General features: G+C 41.2%; 1 long non-coding RNA gene across 1 annotated transcript; it reads right to left on the bottom strand.

Annotated features, from left to right (window-relative positions):
- Positions 1-9476: 9476 nt before the first annotated feature.
- On the bottom strand, positions 9477-19195 carry LOC128091921 (uncharacterized). The gene is made up of 3 exons (XR_008211541.1): positions 15359-19195; positions 12333-12438; positions 9477-11746 (listed from the first exon to the last, which is right to left on the bottom strand). It is a non-coding gene; the product is annotated as an uncharacterized LOC128091921 (long non-coding RNA).
- Positions 19196-19237: the final 42 nt, after the last annotated feature.

Raw genomic sequence — 19237 nt, 5'->3', positions numbered from 1 at the left:
CTGGGAGAAGTGGCTAAAAAGTAAATATAGTATAATCATTTGGGCAGTATGCCCTCGCAGTCCAGAAAGTCAACTGCATCCTGGACTGCATCAAAAGAAGAGTGGCCAGCAGGTTGAGGGAGGGGATCCTGCCAAGCTACTCTTTGCTGGTGTGGCCTCACCTGGTGTACTGCATCCAGATGTGGAGTCTTCAGTACACGAGAGACATAGGCCTGCAAGGGAACAACTCTCCTACCAGGACAGGTTGAAAGATCTGGGGCTGTTCAGCCTGGAGAATAGAAGACCCTGAGGTGACCTGATAGTGGCCTATTAGTATCTAAAAGGGAGATACAATAAAGAAGGGGACAGACTCTTTAGAACAGTCTGTGGTGATAGGATAAGTAGAAATGGTTTCAAACTTAAAGAGCATAGATTTAGGTTGGACATAAGGAAAAAGTCTTTTGCAGGGAGGGTGGTAAAGGCACTGTCACAGGTTGCTGAGAGATGTGGTGGAAACCCTGTCCCTGAAAACATTCAAGGCCTGGCTGGACCAGGCTCTGAGCATGCTAGTATAGCTGATGGTGTCCCTGTTCACTGCAGGGGAATTGGATTAAATGACCTTTAAAGCTCCCTTCCAACTCCAAGAATTCTTCCAAGAATTTTATGATTCTCAGAGAGTTTCTTAGGGCTATAAAGCTGACATCTTATTATCGGTGTTGTGGGAGTTCATTCACAACATTATATAAACACACTTGGAAAATGTGTGGGATAATAATTATTTTTTTTCTCCTCACAACAGCTTCAGATTAGATGTGTGCCTTTTGGATTGCACAGCTAGGCATTCAAAGTAAGAGTGTCTGAGGGAACTGGGATTGATTAGCCTGGTTGTGCCAGGAGAGATTGAGGTGAGGTTGAATAGTATGATAAATTTCTTCTCAGAAAGAGTAGTCAGGTGCTGGAATGGGCTGCCCAGGGAGGTGGTTGAGTCATTGTCCCTGCAAGTGTTAAGGAATCATGAAGATGTGGTACTGAAGGACATGGTGGGGATGGGTTGTTGTTGGACTTGGTCATCTTAGAGGTATTTTCCAACCTTAATGATTCTATGATTCCAAGGTTTTACACGCTTCATAGTGGGTACTTACACAGTGCTCACATTTTTCTTCACAGTTTCCATAATTTCTATGGTTGTATAGGTAAGACAAAGTAGGCCAACTGTGGAAGAAGGTAGCTGACCCTCCCCATCACTGAAGACAGCTACCCCAGGCAAGAAGCCTTTCAGATGCCGCATGTAATTCTGTCACTCAAAGGGATTAATTTGGGACTGTGAGGAAGGCCGTGTGGGCATCCTCTGTGGTGTTTTAGAGGAGAGGAGAACAGGCTTTGCTATTGCAGACAGAAGACATGGTAAAACTGATCACAAGGTGAAAGATAAAAGAAATGCTGGTGACCTGGACCAAATCTTTTTAACTAGTAATTCATATTTCTGCTTCTCAAAAAATGATCATTTCAGAGTTTTCATAATAAGGATAAATGAAGGAAAACAGACACTTGCCAGCTGTTTTTTCATTCTTTCTTTTATGTTACCGTTATCTTAGGAAAGAAAGCACATGAGATATGTAAACATATCTGATAATTTGAAGCTTAAATGGACTATTTCTAGCTATCCTCAACTGTGGAATGTCTGGATGCTTTCATGAGGAAGCTTCATCCACGGAGTCTTTTCATTTCCAGGGAAAAAACAAACAAACAAACAAACATTGAAACCGAAACTATTGCAGAGTCATTCCCAAGGAGATGAATTATATTGTGACCTTCTCATAAAATCAGTCCTTGTTACTTCATGATTCTCATTTGGCCAACCAGGTAGAATTGACAGTTGGCAGTATTCTGTTTGAGAAGATTTTACAAGGTACATCTGATCCTGCTAAAGCCAGTGACACTTCCGTAAACCAAGACTGCAGTATGTGAAATGACATTGGTGATAAGCAGGATGTCTGCTACTTTTTCTGATCCTGACTCTAGTTCCTGAATTTCCCATGGATTCTAAGAACCAGAAGTCAGTCGAGATAAAAAGAATCAAACTGAACAATAGTAATTAGTGGGGGAAAAATAAAAAGGAAAATATTCTTCATTCGTCACAGAGATGTACTCAACCATCTCTAAACACAACAACTAAACCTTCTAAACACAACAAATATGGTAAGTCATGAGGTAGAAGGATAATACATTTAGGAACAGTAGTAGGAACCCATAGTTTATTAGTTTGCTCTCAGGCCTCACAGGAATCAAGTACTCATCTCACTGGTCAGTCTGAGGAGTATTGCCAGGCAGAGTGTTTATAAACTGAGGCTGAAGCATATACATATGAGAATTTTTTTTTTCTCAATTTACCTGAGAGGAAAAAAATCCTGTGTAGTCCAAAATCCTAGCATATGAATGATACTACCCAAAGTTTAGTAGATTGTAGCTGCCAGAAGGCATATAAAGTGAAAAGAATATAACATATATAACATATAAAGTGAAAGAGAACTGTGGTACATAGAGGATCCCTGTAGGTTGAGGTATTCAGGAACTGCTGAAGAAGGTGATCCATTATGTAAAGATGACAAGGGAGTGAAGTAGGCAATTATTTCCTATTTCGAATGTCTATAGCTGGAGTCTGTGGATAAAGGAAGAGAATATTTATGCAGACTTTGTAAAAAGAGCTGTGTAACAGTGATAGCATATACTTAAAAATCATAGTGAAAAGGATTTATCAGTGAAAGCAATTCCACAATACTTTGGTGATAGGAAGGCAGCTATAATCTACAGAGACCTAGCATTAAGTAACATGAAAAACAGTATCTTGGGGAATATTCAACTGAACTAACTGATAGTCAGGAATATCAGGCTGAGAAATTCACAGTGTATGAATTTCAGTTAGCAAGCACATTATTTGTGCTCTTTCAAAACAAGACTGAATCAGTGAGGAGGGAGCAAGTCTACAGGTAGATCTGCTACAAGGAAGAAGACTATTCAAGTATGGTTTTACTGAACACAAGAGAATTTTGCCAAACCACTTTCAGACTCTGAGATATCTCCCATTTCCTCTCAGCACAATCCCTATTTCTAACACTAACATACAGCCAGAACATACATGAAATTGAAATTACTGTTTTGACCTGTTGTTGTTGTGCTCTGGCTTAGGACCAGATTAGCTGTGCTACAGAAGTCCAGCTATTCCAGATTATAGCAGTGTCACTCATGTTGACTTCAATTTTAAGAAAATTTCAGAATATCCTAGTTACCTAAAGAGTCAGTGGAACATACCTCTGTGTTGTGATGACAGGTTGCATGTGTGTCATTGGGTCTTGTTAAAAAGAAAGTTTGTTTGCATTATAGGAAGGAGAACAGTGGGTTGGAAGACACATAGGTAAATATTTTTCCTGTCAGTTCCTAGGCATGTGTCAGAAGCTGAGTAATGGGATGAGTCAGTATGGAATAGTCATCTGATAAATATAGTTTTAGGACACAGTGCGGTTTGGTAGATGCAAAAACTTGTTTCCGGCCCTTTTATTTTCCCGCTAGGTCTTCTCTACCTATATCACTTAGCAACTTCACTTCAGTCATGGCTGCAGCAAAGGTACAGACAGCCCAGAACAGTTAATCAGGTTCCTATAGATGCCTGAAGTATAAAGCAATAAGCTCCCAGGCTTACAATCCAACTCTCAGCCTTCTAGGTGACCATTTTAACATGGCTACTCAGTGGTGGCCAGAGAGACAGTAATCATGACTGGGTGGCTGCTTTAAGGTGCTGCAAGGTTGAAGCTAGATGGAGGTTAGAAGCAGCAATAGGGCTGAGCACAAAGCCCGCTGAGACTGGATTACTGCAAAATAGTTTATTTCTGAAATTAGCAAACTGATTCCTGAAGACATTACCCTGAAAAAATGGAAAAGTCATATACCGCTTACCAGTGGGGTGCCTAAATATTAATATCTAGAGCCATCTTGTACAACACAAGTGTTCCTTCTTGCTTCTGTCTGCCCTCACAGAAGGAAAAGGCCTCCTGTAGATCCTTTGAAATATCTGCCAGTTCCATATAGGTGTCTTAGAAATAGCGGTCATCCCAGATGAAGTACATGGCTGTATTCAAGCAACTGGACCTATCCACATTTTTTCAGAGATCAACAAAATGGTTCTTAATGTGATCTCTGTGTCTTCTTTTGAAAAAGAACAATTTGAAACAACCTTCTTCAAGTAAATCTTCATGAAAATACCATGATATGAGAAATTAATATGGAGAATTGCATCCCCACAGGAGCAACAGCCTTCCCTGAAGTCCTTGGGACTGTTGCTCTTGGCAGGACAGCCATGGAGCCTCTGGCTAAAGCTGGTGGTGAAAGAATCCCACCATTCTATTTCATTAGCTCTCATTCTGGCTGCTGGTGTTTGCTGGAGGAACAGCCTTGCTACTCATGAAGCTTGCAGTGGGAAGGCTAGATGTACATGAGATGGTCCTGTACCTCTTGCATAGAGAATACCCTTCTTTATTAATCCCATACCTTGCTGTTTTCCAGCCACACTGAAATCATTCTCTCAGAGGAGACAAGCACTAAAGTAAAAGAGGTGAAGCATTTACTACATGCAGATGCTGACAACACATATGCTGTATGCACAGAAGCAGTCCTAGTCCCAAGCAAAGATAAACATACTGAGGGAGTAAGTATCCAGGAGCAGCACAGAAAAAACAGGCTTGCTGCTGCTTTCCATGAAGGATGGCTTGCAAGTTGCTGCTGACAGGATTGTGCCAGTGGGAAGCAGGTGCCATTCTCCCTAGTCAGATGAGCAAGTACAGCCCTGGTGCACTCTAACCCTTACCTTTCCCTCCCACATTCCACATCCAAAGTCAGGAAGAGTCTGGTTCTTGCACTTTATTTTAAGACAACAAAATATGACTTTGCCTGCAGAACTCAGAATATTTGAATTGGCTCTTTGTCTGAAGAAGTTCATTCAGTTTACATAAAAATGTAGATTAGCTCCAGGAGGTTTCTAAATCTGTTCCTTATAACTGTCAAGTCTTTTCTGCAACCATAAGGCTTGTCCAAGGTATTGCTATCACAGCTTTATCAAACTATCCCCAGGCAGATTTTATTCAAACACAAACTTTGTATCATAGGATCCCTGAGGTTGGAAAAGACCTCCAAGATCATCTAGTCTAACAGTCCACATACAACATTAATATTTCCCCATTAAACCATGTTCCTTAATACCACATCTAAATGTTTCTTGAACACCTCCAGATACAGTGACTCAACTACCTCCCTGGGCAGCCCGTTCCAGCACCTGATCACTCTTTCTGAGAAGAAATTTTTCCCAATATTCAACCTGAACTTCCCCTGACACAACTTCGTCCTATCACTGTTACATGGGATAAAAAGCCAATCCCCACCTCACCACAACCTCTTTTCAAAGAGATGGAGAAAGCCGTAAGGTCTCCCCTTAGCCTCCTCTTCTCTTCTCACTAAACAATCCCAGGTCCCTGAGCCACACCTCATAAGAGTTGCGCTCCAGACCCCTCACCAGCTTTATTACCCTTCTCAGGACACACGCTGGGGTCTCAATACCTTTCTTGTAGCGAGGGACCCAAAACTGAACACAGTACTTGAAGTGCAGCCTCATCAGAGCTGAGTACAGAGAGACAATCACTTCCCAGGTCCTTCTGACTACACTGTTTTTCATACAAGCCAGGATGCTTATTGGCCTTCTTGGCTATCTGGGCACACTGCTGGTTCATGTTCAGACAAGCATCAACCAACACCCCCAGGTCCACTTCCTCCACATAGTCTTCCAGCCACTCTGCCCCAAGCCTATATCATTGCCTGGGGATTCTGTGGACAAAGTGCAGGACATGACACTTGATCCTGAATTTCATCCCACTGACCTCAGCCCATTCATCCAACCTGGGCAGGTTCCTCTGTAGGGCCTTTGTATCCTCAGGCAGATTGACACTTCCTCCCAACTGAGAGTGCACTCAACTCCCTCATCCAAAACATCAATCAAGACATTAAACGGGACTGGTCTCAGTACCAACCCCTGGGGAACACCACTCATGATTGCTTGCAGTTTGGATTTAACTCCATTCACCACTACTCTCTGGGTTTTGTCATCCAGACAGTTTTTTACCCACCTAAGAGTGTACCTGTCCAAGCCACAGGCTGCCAGCTTCTCCAGGAAAATACTATGAGAGAAATTTTCAAAAGGTTTGCTGAAGTCTAGGTAGACTTCATCAGCAGCCTTTCTCTTATCCACCAAGTGGGTCTTTTATCATAGAAGATCAGGTTGGTCAAGCAGGACTTACTTTTCATCAACCCATGCTGGCTGGGCCTGATCTTTCAGTTGTTCTGCACATGCCGTGTGATCTCACTCAAGATGATCTGTTCCATACCCTTCCCTGACACCAAGGTCAAGATGAAAGGCCTGTAGTTCTCCAGATACTCCTTATAACCCTTCCTGTAGATGAGAGTCACGCTGGCAAGTCTCCAATCCCCAGGGACCCCTCTGGTTGACTAGGAATACTGATGGTGGAAAGTGGCTTGGCAATCATCTCCACCAGGTCTCTCAACACCCTCAGGTAGGTGTAATTTAACTCCACAAGAGTTCCCCTGTGATTCATTCCTTAATTTGGTATTCAGTTTTAACACTATTCTGGAGGACTACTGACCTCCAGATTTAACTGCAGAATGTACTTGGCAAGACAAAACCACCTCCTCACTAGGCAGCCATCAGAACTTGCTAGCAGCTGTCATGGCATTACACAAGAAAGAAATTATTGCCATCAATAAAGATCTGTCTGGGTGTCTCAGTGCATTACTGCTGCATACACTCTAACTCATATAAGCTTGATGTAAACTCATAGTCTTGTTTAAACAAAACAGGAAGGGGAATCATGCGTAGCTTATGCTGGTTCTTTGCAGAGGCTGAAATGGGAACAAGTAACTATATTAAATAATGGTGTTTCACTGAATGCCTTCAGCTCTGCCTTGAATAAACGACAATTTCCTTGACATTCTATGAGCTTTTCAGTTGACTTACAGAACTGTATTAGATTTCTCAGCTCTACAAGAAAATCTATGTGACTTGATCAAACTTTGAAGTTTGCCCCACTTTAGGCAGGGAGTTGAACTAGATGACCTTTCTCCCACACATATTTTTCTGTGCTTTAAAATGGAGATGGTTGTGAAAAGGAAAGGAAAAGGAACAATAAAAAGTACATTTCAAGGAGAAATTCAAACAAATTGGTACTTACCAAAGTATCTTGTGGAAGTGTCTTCAGAGAACATGTATCCCTCTGGATTTTGGGCTGAAGTCATTAAATTAAATTCAGCCTTCCACAGTGTGTGTAAAGTAGGTTTAACTTAAACCTTTGTAGGGCCATGGACATGAGGAATCTCTCACTCTCAGCAGGGACAGGACCACTATAGAAAACTCAGGAGTCTTTGCAGTAGCTAGTGATTCAACAAAGAATGCTATTTCCTGTGTTATATATAGCTTGTGATTAAATGGCTTTCCCCTGAGAAAACTTTTCTGTGGAGTGAATGCTTCTATTTTCATTGGAAAAGTTTATCTGAAAAGTTTTACCTGTCAAAAAATGTTCATATTTTGAAGCACTCTGAATTAATTTTCCTCTTATTAGAAAAGATGTGAAAAGATGTCAAACTGCTTTCAATCTGAACTGCACATCTTATTATTCAGATTTAGATGTCATTAATTCTGTATTTTCTATACTGTATTAGCATAATTATATCATGTTCCTTGCAGTTTATATGATTATATGTCATAGCTGGAGCAGAGTGCAGCACAGTAGTATGAAACACTACAGGTGGTAATTAAAGGACATTCTGGGGAGGAGGTAAACAAACTAGTTTAAGGGTGCAATGTGTTAAATCTTCCAGAAGTGTAATGTGGTGAGAATACCTGCAAACTCAGGGTAGAACAGCAGGGACCCAGGATTCTCTCCAGGTTTATACACTTATGTTTCATCCCTCTTGCTATGGCAGAAGATAGTCATGTCCCTTATGCCCAGGTGGGAAGGGCTCAGCTATTGCAGAGTGACACCGTAACCAGCACAAGCTACAGTGCTGAGTGTTTCATTCAGTTCACACAATGCATGCCTATGCAGTATTCTGCTGCACAAGGCTTTGCTTTGTATAAAATGCACAGCCTGGGCTTTGACCACTGCACTTGTTTAAGGTCCTGGGATTATTTTTCTTTGCTATACTCAATTTGCTAATCCAAACGCTGACCAGACATTACTGTGGACAAATGGGCTCCCAGTTGCTTCCACTGGCTATCTGTACGTCAGCAGGCTGTAGTCTTCACTTTCTCCATGAGCTGTTGTTCAGTTGATGGACCACACCTACTAGTTACTGGGCCTTTGAGGGGAAGCTGAGTTTCAGCAGTTTGTGGGTGATTCTATCTATAAACTGGTCATTGTGCTTGCGACATTCCTACAGGGAGTCTTGTCTGTGGAGCTAAATTGTTAAATTTATTGTACAGACATGTTGAGGTTTCCTCTGCATCCAAAAAAACCCAAGGAGAAAGATACTAAACATAAGGAAAAATAGCTTAGAGGGAAAGAAACCATGCAATGCAGTCTTCTGGATCTAAGTGAAAACAACAGCGTATCAGGACAGCAGTAAAATCCCTGCACAGAAATAAGAATCCATAAGACATTTCTGGATTACAGGTTTAATCTTCATTATTCCTCAACTTTTACTGCCATCTATTGGCTATGACCAAAAGACTCACTGTTGGCCCTTAAACATCTCTCTTTTGCTCTATGTATGTAAGAGCTACAAGTTTTAACACAAATCATATCTGCTTCACTTAGGAGGTTTGTCTTTCTTTCCCACTTAAATCACTTTGATTCACTGTTAGCTTTTAAGCACAGATACTGAATGGTATCTCTGGCAAAAATGGTGGCAAAAAAAAAAAAAAAAAAAAAAAAAAAAAAAAAAGAATTTTGACAGGTAGAAATTACTGTGAAATGTTTATTTTCAAAATGTGAACAAAAATGTACCTCTGAAATGACACAAAAATAAGAAAACCACTACAGTTTTCCAGCCTCTTAAAGTTTCATAGATGAAAAATATTCTTGCTAAGAGCTAAGCTACTTTTCAAGTAAGTAGATATGATACTTCTGTACTTGTTATCATTACTGGGACATGGCTCCGAGAAATAAGAGAAAAGTTATCTCTGAAGAGCAGCCCATCTAGAGGAGAATCACAGAGCTCAAGTCTGTGGACACCTTGTTCCTTCATACAGAGCCAACAGCTGCCATTCATCCAGTGTTTTTAAAACGGTAAATAAATAAAAAAATATGGAAACAAATCAGCATGACTGTCACCTCACAGTTCAGTGCTTGAGTGAATAGATTCCTCACCTTGATGAAGACCGTCCTTCTGTCATTCTGTGATTCTGTAATTCTGTGATATACTTAATACTCAGAAAAACGTTCTATTGTGAATTCACTTTATGTAACATTAATCCATGTGACACTGCATGAAGTCTTGGCTGGATAAGTGATAAAAGGGAGCATCCAGAGAAAAGAAATGGAGGAGGAAGCCAATGCAGATTTAGGTAGGGTAGAAGGAAAGGATGAGTTCTGTGCCTGCGGCAAGGACAAGATGCTAGAAGTCACAGGTAGGGGAACAGGCTTTCCCTGTGTTAGCTGTACTTAGTAGCTTAGAAAGGAGCCAAAGACACACAAGAAGGTTCAGTGCATGTATGTGCAATTCAGCTGGCTTTAAGGTTCTACTACTAGAAGATTAACACAGAGGCTTCTTTAGTCTGTGCACACTAATGCTTGTACTTTTTTCAACATAATTTGAAAATACTACACTGTAGTGAAGGGTATGAATTATCCTGGAATATAAGCCTCTGCATTGAGAAGAGCTCTCTTCTGAAGGATAGTACAAAGCAGGGAAGCTGAGTGAGGACAATGAGTCAACAGAGGCATCCTGGGCACCAAGTGAGCCTGAGAACAACTCTAGCAAGCTTGTGCTAGATTTCTTCCTCAGTTTCTTCATTAAAAGGCATACTGGCATGGCAGTACAGTATTATATTTTAGCCTTGTCAGCTATCCAGTTTTTGACAGACTTGGGAATTGATCAAAATTTTTTAGATGTAAGTTTGTCAACAGAGAATTTTCCACAGCCTTTGCAGACCATTGGTCTGATCCTTGATCTCTTAGCAAAGAAACTCTTATTCTCTAGAAGCAGCAGCTTTTTCTTGAGTGCATGTCTTTCAACTCTGGCCTGCAAACAGGTTCTTGGTATTTCAGAGCTATCCAAATAGTCAAAATGACATTGCTCATAAGCTTTCCTGCATTTTGTTACACACAAGGCCTGCTGGAAATACTAACAGCCCATTTAAGTCCCTCCATCTGGATTGCATCCAACATTATTTACAGGCAATAATTCTCAGATACTGCAACCAAATTTGAACTACATCTTCTGGTAGAACACATCAGTCCTTTGATCCAACACTTCCTAGCACAGTGTGAAGCTGAGGGCTGTTCTGTGATGGACTGTTCTTCATTTGCCGTGCTGAAGCAGCATAATGGTATGTAGACTACCAACACAACCATTTAGCACATTCAAATGAATTCTTTAACATTTTCGTGTACTTTGTTAATTTTATTTTGGGTAAATACATTGATGAATGCAATCCAATTTCACTGTATTCTCAGATAAATTGTCTACTGAAAAAAAAAGAAGTCCCATGTTCAGCATCAAGTTTCTCAGAGTGGGTTTGGAGATTCTTACAGGGCAACACGAAGATCAATCAAAATGACTGCTGGAGTCTTTTGCTTTCCTACCTATTATATATATATATATATTTCCAAGAGAGACTACCATAGCTTCAAAGTGGAATATTTGTTAGATTAGATTCTTTGTTTCTCTCCTACATCATTACTAAAAATAATGTGTATTCTGAACACAGGCTGGTGGAGCAGCATTTTGCTTTCATCTGCTGTGTCCTGCAGATATTTAATCTATAAACTGTTCTGACTCTTTCTAGATTAAAGGACTTACAAGCTATCAATATTTTACAATAAAGTCAGTGTGAGGTACTTTTTCTTAATAGAAGTCTTCAATAATAAACAAATAAAACAACAACATCACCCCTCCCTCCAAAAAAAAAACAGAACACCAAGATACCACAAAACCAAAGTGGCTGGATTTTGCAAAACGTCAACAAATTGACTTCAAATCAATACTAGGTATTGTGTTTAAGAAATACTTCTCAAATTTCTGTTGGTAACAGAAAACTGTGATGTAAAAGTAATTAAGATCAGTACATCAATCCTATACATTTTAGATCCTATCATACACTTCAGGCTTAATCACAAGTTCATTCTTCCACTGACTCAGTAGATCAAACCTTGCATTTTAATTGTTGTTGTTGTTACATGAATGCCATAACCTTAAATTTTCCATATGGAAGGTAAAGAGAAGAGTTTAAATGACCTGCCTGTGGCAGATCATTGTATTACCAATATTAGGACAACATCAACACATGTACCAGCTGTAGTGAACATAAGGTCCTAAATATGCTAGCATGTATGTAAGAGCATACTGTAGGACAAATTCTATCTTGAATCTGTGGTTTAAATTCATGTTTAAAGCACAAGTAGTCTCTTACATTTCCAACTAGACCAGGGAAGATGGATGTTTTCCATTTTAAAGTCAGTTCTTCAGCTTTGAATGTCTTTATTTTCCAAAACTGGAAGAAAAAGGGATATTTCTTAATTTCTTAATTTTATGATACATGCCCCCAGAAAAATACAGCTTACTATTAAAAGAATATATTTTTTTATTTGTATTACAGAAAATAATTTCTGTTCATGAAATCATTTGGATATGCTGTATTTAAATACTACTTTCTGCAACTGCTGAAACAAAACCATTCCACTTTATTGAAAGTTATCTAATTTTTTTCCAAGAAATACATTACAGAAGTTATTTTATATCTTCAGATATTTCAGTTTCATTTAACATTGCATTTTCTCATTACAAAACTTGTTAGCTTGATCTGTATACCACATACTATGCAAAACCTCCAGAACTCCCCTTTTCCTCTTCAACTCCTCAGTAGAAACAGTGGCCCCTAAAAAGCTACTTTGTAAGTGGAAAATGGTATTTATCTTTAGAAATCATCAAGCAGACTCTATCTATCTGATCTAGAATTCTTATGTCACACCTCTATAAATTCTCATAACTCAAAAATCACTCAGATTGGTTTAAAATCTTTTTTTTTATTTAAGAAATGATTTTTTAATCTCTTTTATTATTTATGTTTAAAGCAGTACCTTTTCCACAGCTAGCACAGAGTAAGCAAGTTCTGTACAAAGGAATGCAATCACAGACTTTCAGGTTATAATAGGACTTGAGAGGCAAAAATAATGAAACAGAGCCCTGTGGGAAAAGTGTAGTATTGGTCATAAAAATCACAAAGTATTTTCTAATCAAATGCAGGTACCTGAGGGATCCAAAACATGGAGTGCAGTTCCCTGAGGAGCTCACATGGAGCACTGGAAGAGTCAGTGACTTGAGGAGAGGAACTCACTGCACACAATGAATCTATGCTCAACAGTGTGGAAGAGCAAGAGAAAAGGTGGGGTTCAATGCCAAACTCAACAAGAAAGACGGGCTTCCAGCCTGACATGGCAGCAAGACATCACTCACTCAGGATCTGCAAAAGCAACCATCCCTGGAGTCAGGATGTAAAACAACCTTTCCTCAGCATACCTAGGGGCTACCCTGCTCTCCTCAGCCTGTGTGCTTCCTGGTGCAGCCAAAACTCTGCTTTGTATAAACAGTATACGTCATTCAGTGCGTAATGACATTGTGCTTTAGGGTATCTTGCCTAACCTCCATCTGAAGGTATGGATCTCCTCTGTTCCTGTTCCACATGTCCCAGCCTCATGCAGGTGTTTCATATCCCACCCAAACTGTAGAAACAGCAAGTGACTTGGAAAATAAATAAATATGTGTTCAAGCAATTACCCAGAATCAGAAGATAGTTTAAAAAAGTAGCAATAGTCTCTTTTTGCCTCAGCTCCCCATTTCCAGAATGGTGGTTAAAATGCATTCAGTAATTCCTGAGAACCATGGATACATAGCAGTAAAAGCCCTGCAGGATCCCAAAGGAAGGTACAAGTAGAATCACAGAATCATAGAATCATGGAATTGCTCAGGATGGAAAAGACCTTGAAGATCATCAAGTCCAACCACAACCTAATCATACTACCCTAACTGTAACAACCCTCTGCTAAATCATGTCCCTGAGCACCACATCCAAGCTGTTTTTAAACACATTTTTCAGGGATGGTGACTCAACCACCTCCCTGGGGAGCCTATTCCAGTGCTTAACAGCCCTTTCTGTAAAGAAATGTTTCCTGATATTCAACCTACACTTACCCTGGTGCAACCTGAGGCCATTTCCCTCGTCCTGTCACCAGTGGGAAGAGACCAACCCCACTCTCACTGTCAGCACCTTGCAGTTATTGGAAGAGAGCAATACTGTCTTCCCTTAGCCTTCTCTTCCCCAGACTAAACATCCCCAGTTCCTTCAGTCACTCCTCATAGGCCATATTCTCCAAGCCCTTCTTAAGCCTTGTTGCCCTTCTTTGGACCTGCTCCAGCACTTCCATGTCCCTTCTCAGTACTCGAGGTGAAGCCTCACCAGGGCCAAGTACAGCGCAGGATGACTTCCCTAGTCCTGCTCACCATTCCATTCCTGATACCAGCCAGGCTGCCATTGGCCTTCTTGGCCACCTGGGCACACTGCTGGCCCGTATTCAGCTGACTGTCCCTCAGTACATCAAGGTCCCTTTCTGTCACTTTCAGCCACTCCTCCCCAAGCCTGTAGGGTTGCCTGGTATTGTTGTGACCAAAATGCAGGATCCAACACTTGGCCCTATTGAAACTCATGCAGTTTAACTTGGCCCATTGATCCAGTCTATCCAGGTCCCTCTGCAGTGCCTTTCTCCCCTCTGACAGACCAACACCTCCCATCTTGTTGTCTGCAAACTTACTGAGAGCGCACTCAATCCCCTCGTCAAGATTGTTAATAAAGATGTTAAATTGAAGTGACCCCAGTAAATTCTGCATCTATTCTAAGGGTTATATAATATGCATTAAATAATAGCTTGATCTGCACATTTAGTGAGGAGGCTGAAAGGGATCGCTGAAAGCTCACTTGCTGAAAAAGGCAGGATTCTGAGAGAAGAGGAAGGTGTGATCATCTAATTAAGAAATGTATAATTATCCCTACACAAAGGGGGGGCTGATCTTCAAGCTTAAAAGTAATCTCAGTTCTAGCATTTCTTAACTTTTCCTTACATAATTTTGCAGCTTCAGTGTCTTTTGTAAAATGTGTTTCAGTTCCCTTCTGAGAGTAAAACCTGAATATACTGGGGAATAGCACTTTTGTCCCACACACAGCCACTCTGACTACAATGTGTGGGAAGCAGAGTCTGGATCTCCAGTGCTTCAGCTCAGAAAGTTTCCACTTGAGGATCTGAACCAACAGCAGGCAAAGCACACAGGACACTAAACCAGGCTGGTGGGCTGCCCCAAGGTGGTAACTGAATCTGCAGCATCCCAAATACTTAGAAGGGTGCTCCTTCTTCCCTGACTTATTCATCATCAACTCATCACGTTCACTCCTCCTTACTCTTTCTTAGTTCCTCCATCTCTTTTTGTTTGCTGCCAGTTCTTTCCCTCTGATCTCTAAGCCTTTGTTTTCTCTTGGCTGCTGCCTTGGTATTTCATCTCCTGCTGACAAACATCATCCTGGATGTTTCAGTCCCTGGCAAGCCCTGTTCTTCAAGCCCTGGAGCCTATGCTCCCCATCCACCTTTTGCTTTTATTGTAACCTGGTCATCAGGAGGCATGTAAAAGGGATAGTATTCTAGCTCCAAAAACTGGTGATGCTACCACATGACGCACAGGAGCTGCAATTGTAAGAATGACCTGCTCAGCTGTAGATGACCCACCAGAGTGTCCTACAGTGATCTTGCATGATTGACGTAGAATTCAAACAGCATAGTCAGTGCACCTCCACACAGCAGCTTCAGGCAATTTTTCAGCTCAACTCCACAAGTTGCTACTGATCATGTTCTAAGTGGCTTTTCAGAAGACAACTACCTGGAGAAATTTAATTGCTAATAATCTGATTGATTTTGTTTTCCTCTCATGAAGGAAATAAAATAAGTACCCCTAACACAGCTAAATTTCAACTTTCCATTCAAAAACGCGGAGTCACTGTAACTTACAAAGATAAGCCTTACATCAATTTAAAATGAGAGAAAGCAAAGTATTTTAACCTCACCTTATTTTCAGAGCTGAGTATCTTCTGCTGAACTTTTCACACAAAAATTATGAATTTCAGTCCAAGCCATTACAGTTTGGTCAAATTATGAGCAACTAAAACTACATGCGTTAGCTTGACATTTCCCCAACTTACAGTGTTAGAAAGATGTTGATGTGCTATGGACCTATGAATTAAGAAAGAGTGGCCTGAAAATAATTTTTAGAAATGTCTAGGGGTTCTTTTCCATAAAAATGCATCATCTGTTCATTTTGAGGTGATGGTCAAGGACTTGGTGATCCTCCATCCTGCCAAAGAGGGAAAACAGTGTGAGGAGGAGGAAGGGACTATATCAACAACTGGTTGCAGAGCTGGTGTTTACAACACGGTTTCGATTTCTTCTATTATTAGATCCCACTGGAAGATAAAAATCCCAATAGACCATTTCTAAGAAATCAGGATATAAGGTGCCACTATGAAATGCTTGCTCAACAATATATGCAGCATGGGGAATAAACACAAGGAATCAGAGATGCGCGATTGCACAGCTATCGTCTCATAGGCATCAGAGACACATGGTAGGTTGCCTCATATGACTAGAGTGTTTCAGTGGAGGGATGCAACTGTTTAGGAAAGGACAGACTGAAAAATGAGGTAGAGTTGCCCTTGATGTGACAGAGGAGTTGGTGTGCCTGGAGTTCTGCCTGGGAATGGATAAGGAACCAACACAAGATGTGAGTAATACAAGAGATAAAGAGCAAACCATTATGGGTGACATTGTAGTTGAAGTCTGCCACTACAGACTGCAACTACAGACAATCTGGCCACCTGACCATCTGCCTGTCTTTACAAATGAATGAGGCCTACAGTTAGTCAGAAGTAGTACCCATTGGCAAGCCCTGGTAATCATGGAGATTTTTAAACACGCCCCATGCCTGTTGGAAGGACAATACAGCAGGGCATAAAGAATTCAGGAGTTCATGGTTATATATGACATGGACATTACTGAGGTACTGAATGCCTTCTTTGCCTCAGCCTTTACCACTAAGAGTGGCCTTGGTTAATCCCAGGCCTGAGTCCAGGAGAAGGCTGGAGCAAGGCATATGTAACCTTTTCAGGGAGAATTAGATCAGGGAATACTTAAGTACACTGGACATAATAACAGGCCATGATGAGATGCAACTACGAGAGACTTGGCAGATGTCACTGCGAGATCTCCTTGATAATCCTTGATTAATAATGGCAATGTGTTGAAGAGCTCAAAGACAGAAGGAAAGCATATATCACTCCTGTCTTCAAGAAGAACAAGAAGGAGTTTTCAGTAAACTACAAGTCAGTCAGATTCAACTCAGTCCCTGGAAAACTGGTGGAGCAGGTAAACCTAGAAACCATTTTCAGGCATGTGAAGGACAAGAGGGTGTCTTTCAGGAATAACCAAAGGGAAGACAAGTTTGACCATTCTGATAACCTTGTATGATGAAATGACTGGCCTAGTAGATGAGGAGAAAGCACTGGATATTGTATTCCTGGACCTCATTTAGTAAGACTTGGACATTGTCTCCAAAAAGATCCATATAGAGAAGTTAATGATATGAGCAGACCAAAGTGAAGTGAAAACTGGCTGAAGGGCCAGGGCTAACAGGGCTAATTCTGCCTTTTGCACCCACCACACACACTCAGTTGTATCAGAATGGCATATGTATCAGTATGGCATATTACGTGTGCTTGTGAACTTGGTAAGTAAAACATTGTGATCACTGATAATAACATTGCAACCTACCTGCACATGTTTGTATCCAAGTTGTATCCACTTTCTGTACATGCAGACACGTATGCTTTCTTATTTAATTATTAAACTACAGCTTGTGTTATTCTGTAAGATAATTTAATAAGTTAACACATTTATTGTGGAAGAAACATCTAGAATAGCTGTGTGGTACCAATACATTTTATAATTTTCAAAGTCTCAACAAGAGTACAAAAAGTACAAAATAATCTGTAATTTTTTTTTGGTGGATTTCACCACTAATTTTAATGAGTTAAACATGCATCTTCATAGTGAAAATCAACTTGTATGTGCTATGTTTCAAACTGTAACAGAGTCTGAAATGAATATTAAATGCTGGCAAGCTCAAGTTCTGGCACATTTTATGCATTTTGAGACATTGGTTGAACACAGTTCTATAAACAGTGAATATGCAGCCATGCTTTCTGTTTTGATAACAGAATTTTAGAATAGATTTCAAGATGCCAAAAAAAATCATCTTTTTTTGGTATATGCACAACTCCATTTTCAGTTGATGTACGTTGCCTGCAATTTTTTTAGTGGAATGTATAGAGTTGCCATCAGATATTCAAGTCAAAAATTTGATGAAGTAAACTTTGATCAGACCCGCCCTATCAGTTGTAAAATATCTCTCACTTCACAATCACACCTTATTTGTGTCATCACTTTTTGGCAGCATGTACATCTGTCAACAGATGTTGTCAAGGCTGAAATGCAGGAAGCACAAAATTTCATCAAAAATCTTTGATGAACACCTCAAGAACTCATGGAGAATTGCAACCGCTTCCATTGAACCAGACACTGATGCATTAGTTTCACAAAACCCAGGTCAAATATCCCACTAGTTTTGTTTTGTTGTTTTCCTTTTCAAAATGTTTCAGTAAAAAATAAAAGGAGTTTTGTTACTTACATACATTATATGCAGTCCAAGACAATTCCTCTTCACTCAGTGAAGCCTCAATGTGCCAAAAACTTTGGACCTATGAAGTGCCTTGCCAAGGAACATCTGAGACTTTCTTGGAGTCAATGTTGGTATTGCTGAGTGATATTCAGCAGGGGCTCCTTTAAAGACCTTTATTTTTGTTATGAAAACTATCAACTGATTGTCAAGAAGTGGGACACAAAGGGAGAAATGAATGTGACCCCATGTTCTTTGAGCATTCATGAACACAGAGTAGCAAAGCTGAACTTGAAGAAAGTGGAGAAGACAAAGGTGCATGATGCATGAACAGATGTTCTCTACCTTGTAGGGAATGAAAGATTCAAGGCAGAGGGAATAACGTACAATGGCTATGCGGCAAACTGCAAAAGTGCTCTCTGAGCAGAAACATCATCAAAAGGCCACTTAAGGAGGCTGTTCAAAAACTGGGAGGAGGAGGAAAAAAAGACAGGAAGGAAGGTGAGAGAGCTAGAAGCACAACTGCAAGAGAAAGAGGAGGCAGTGGGATGAAAATAAATTCGAGGGGTTGCAGATTATACCACGGGTAAGGAAATAGCAGCATGGAAAGAAACAGGGGCAACAAAACCAACACGCACGCACTCTTAGGCTCACCTCATCGAGCCGTTTGTTCCCAACGGAGAGCACACGAACTCCCGTCCAAAACGAGCCGTTCTGCCCATACAGGGTACGGGGCAGATGTGCTCACAGACACCGCCGTCAGAGCACGTTTGTCTGCACACGCGTGGGAGCAAGCAGCAATATGCGGCCACGCGCCTACTGACATCTCGGACTCTCGACTGCAGTTGTGTGTGCGTATGTATCTATACACAACCCCACGCACAGAGGGATTCTTGCAGGTACCCACAGATACGGACGGGCATACACGCGCGGTGCTCAGCTCAGCTCAGCTCAGCTCCGCTCAGCTCCACACGCACACTCTCTCGTACCCACAGCCGCACTCGTGCGTGCACACACGGCCACCTGTACATCGCACGGCCACATTCACGCGCGTACCGCGCCCGCGCGCGCCCCTCACCTCACCGGGGCCGATCCCCACGCCGTCCCCCGCTCACTCGGTCCAGCCGCGACCACGGTGCGGCCCCTTTAAATGCTAATGAGGCGGCGCAAGTCCCGGCGCCGGCCCCCGCTGACTGTGTTAAAACTTCGGCGGGGC

This window comes from Tympanuchus pallidicinctus, unplaced genomic scaffold (assembly GCF_026119805.1).
Source record: "Tympanuchus pallidicinctus isolate F22 unplaced genomic scaffold, pur_lepc_1.0 scaffold55, whole genome shotgun sequence".
NCBI classification, from domain to species: Eukaryota; Metazoa; Chordata; class Aves; order Galliformes; family Phasianidae; genus Tympanuchus; species Tympanuchus pallidicinctus.
Note: the sequence above shows the minus strand (reverse complement) of the source record. Positions and strands in the feature narration are given on the sequence as shown.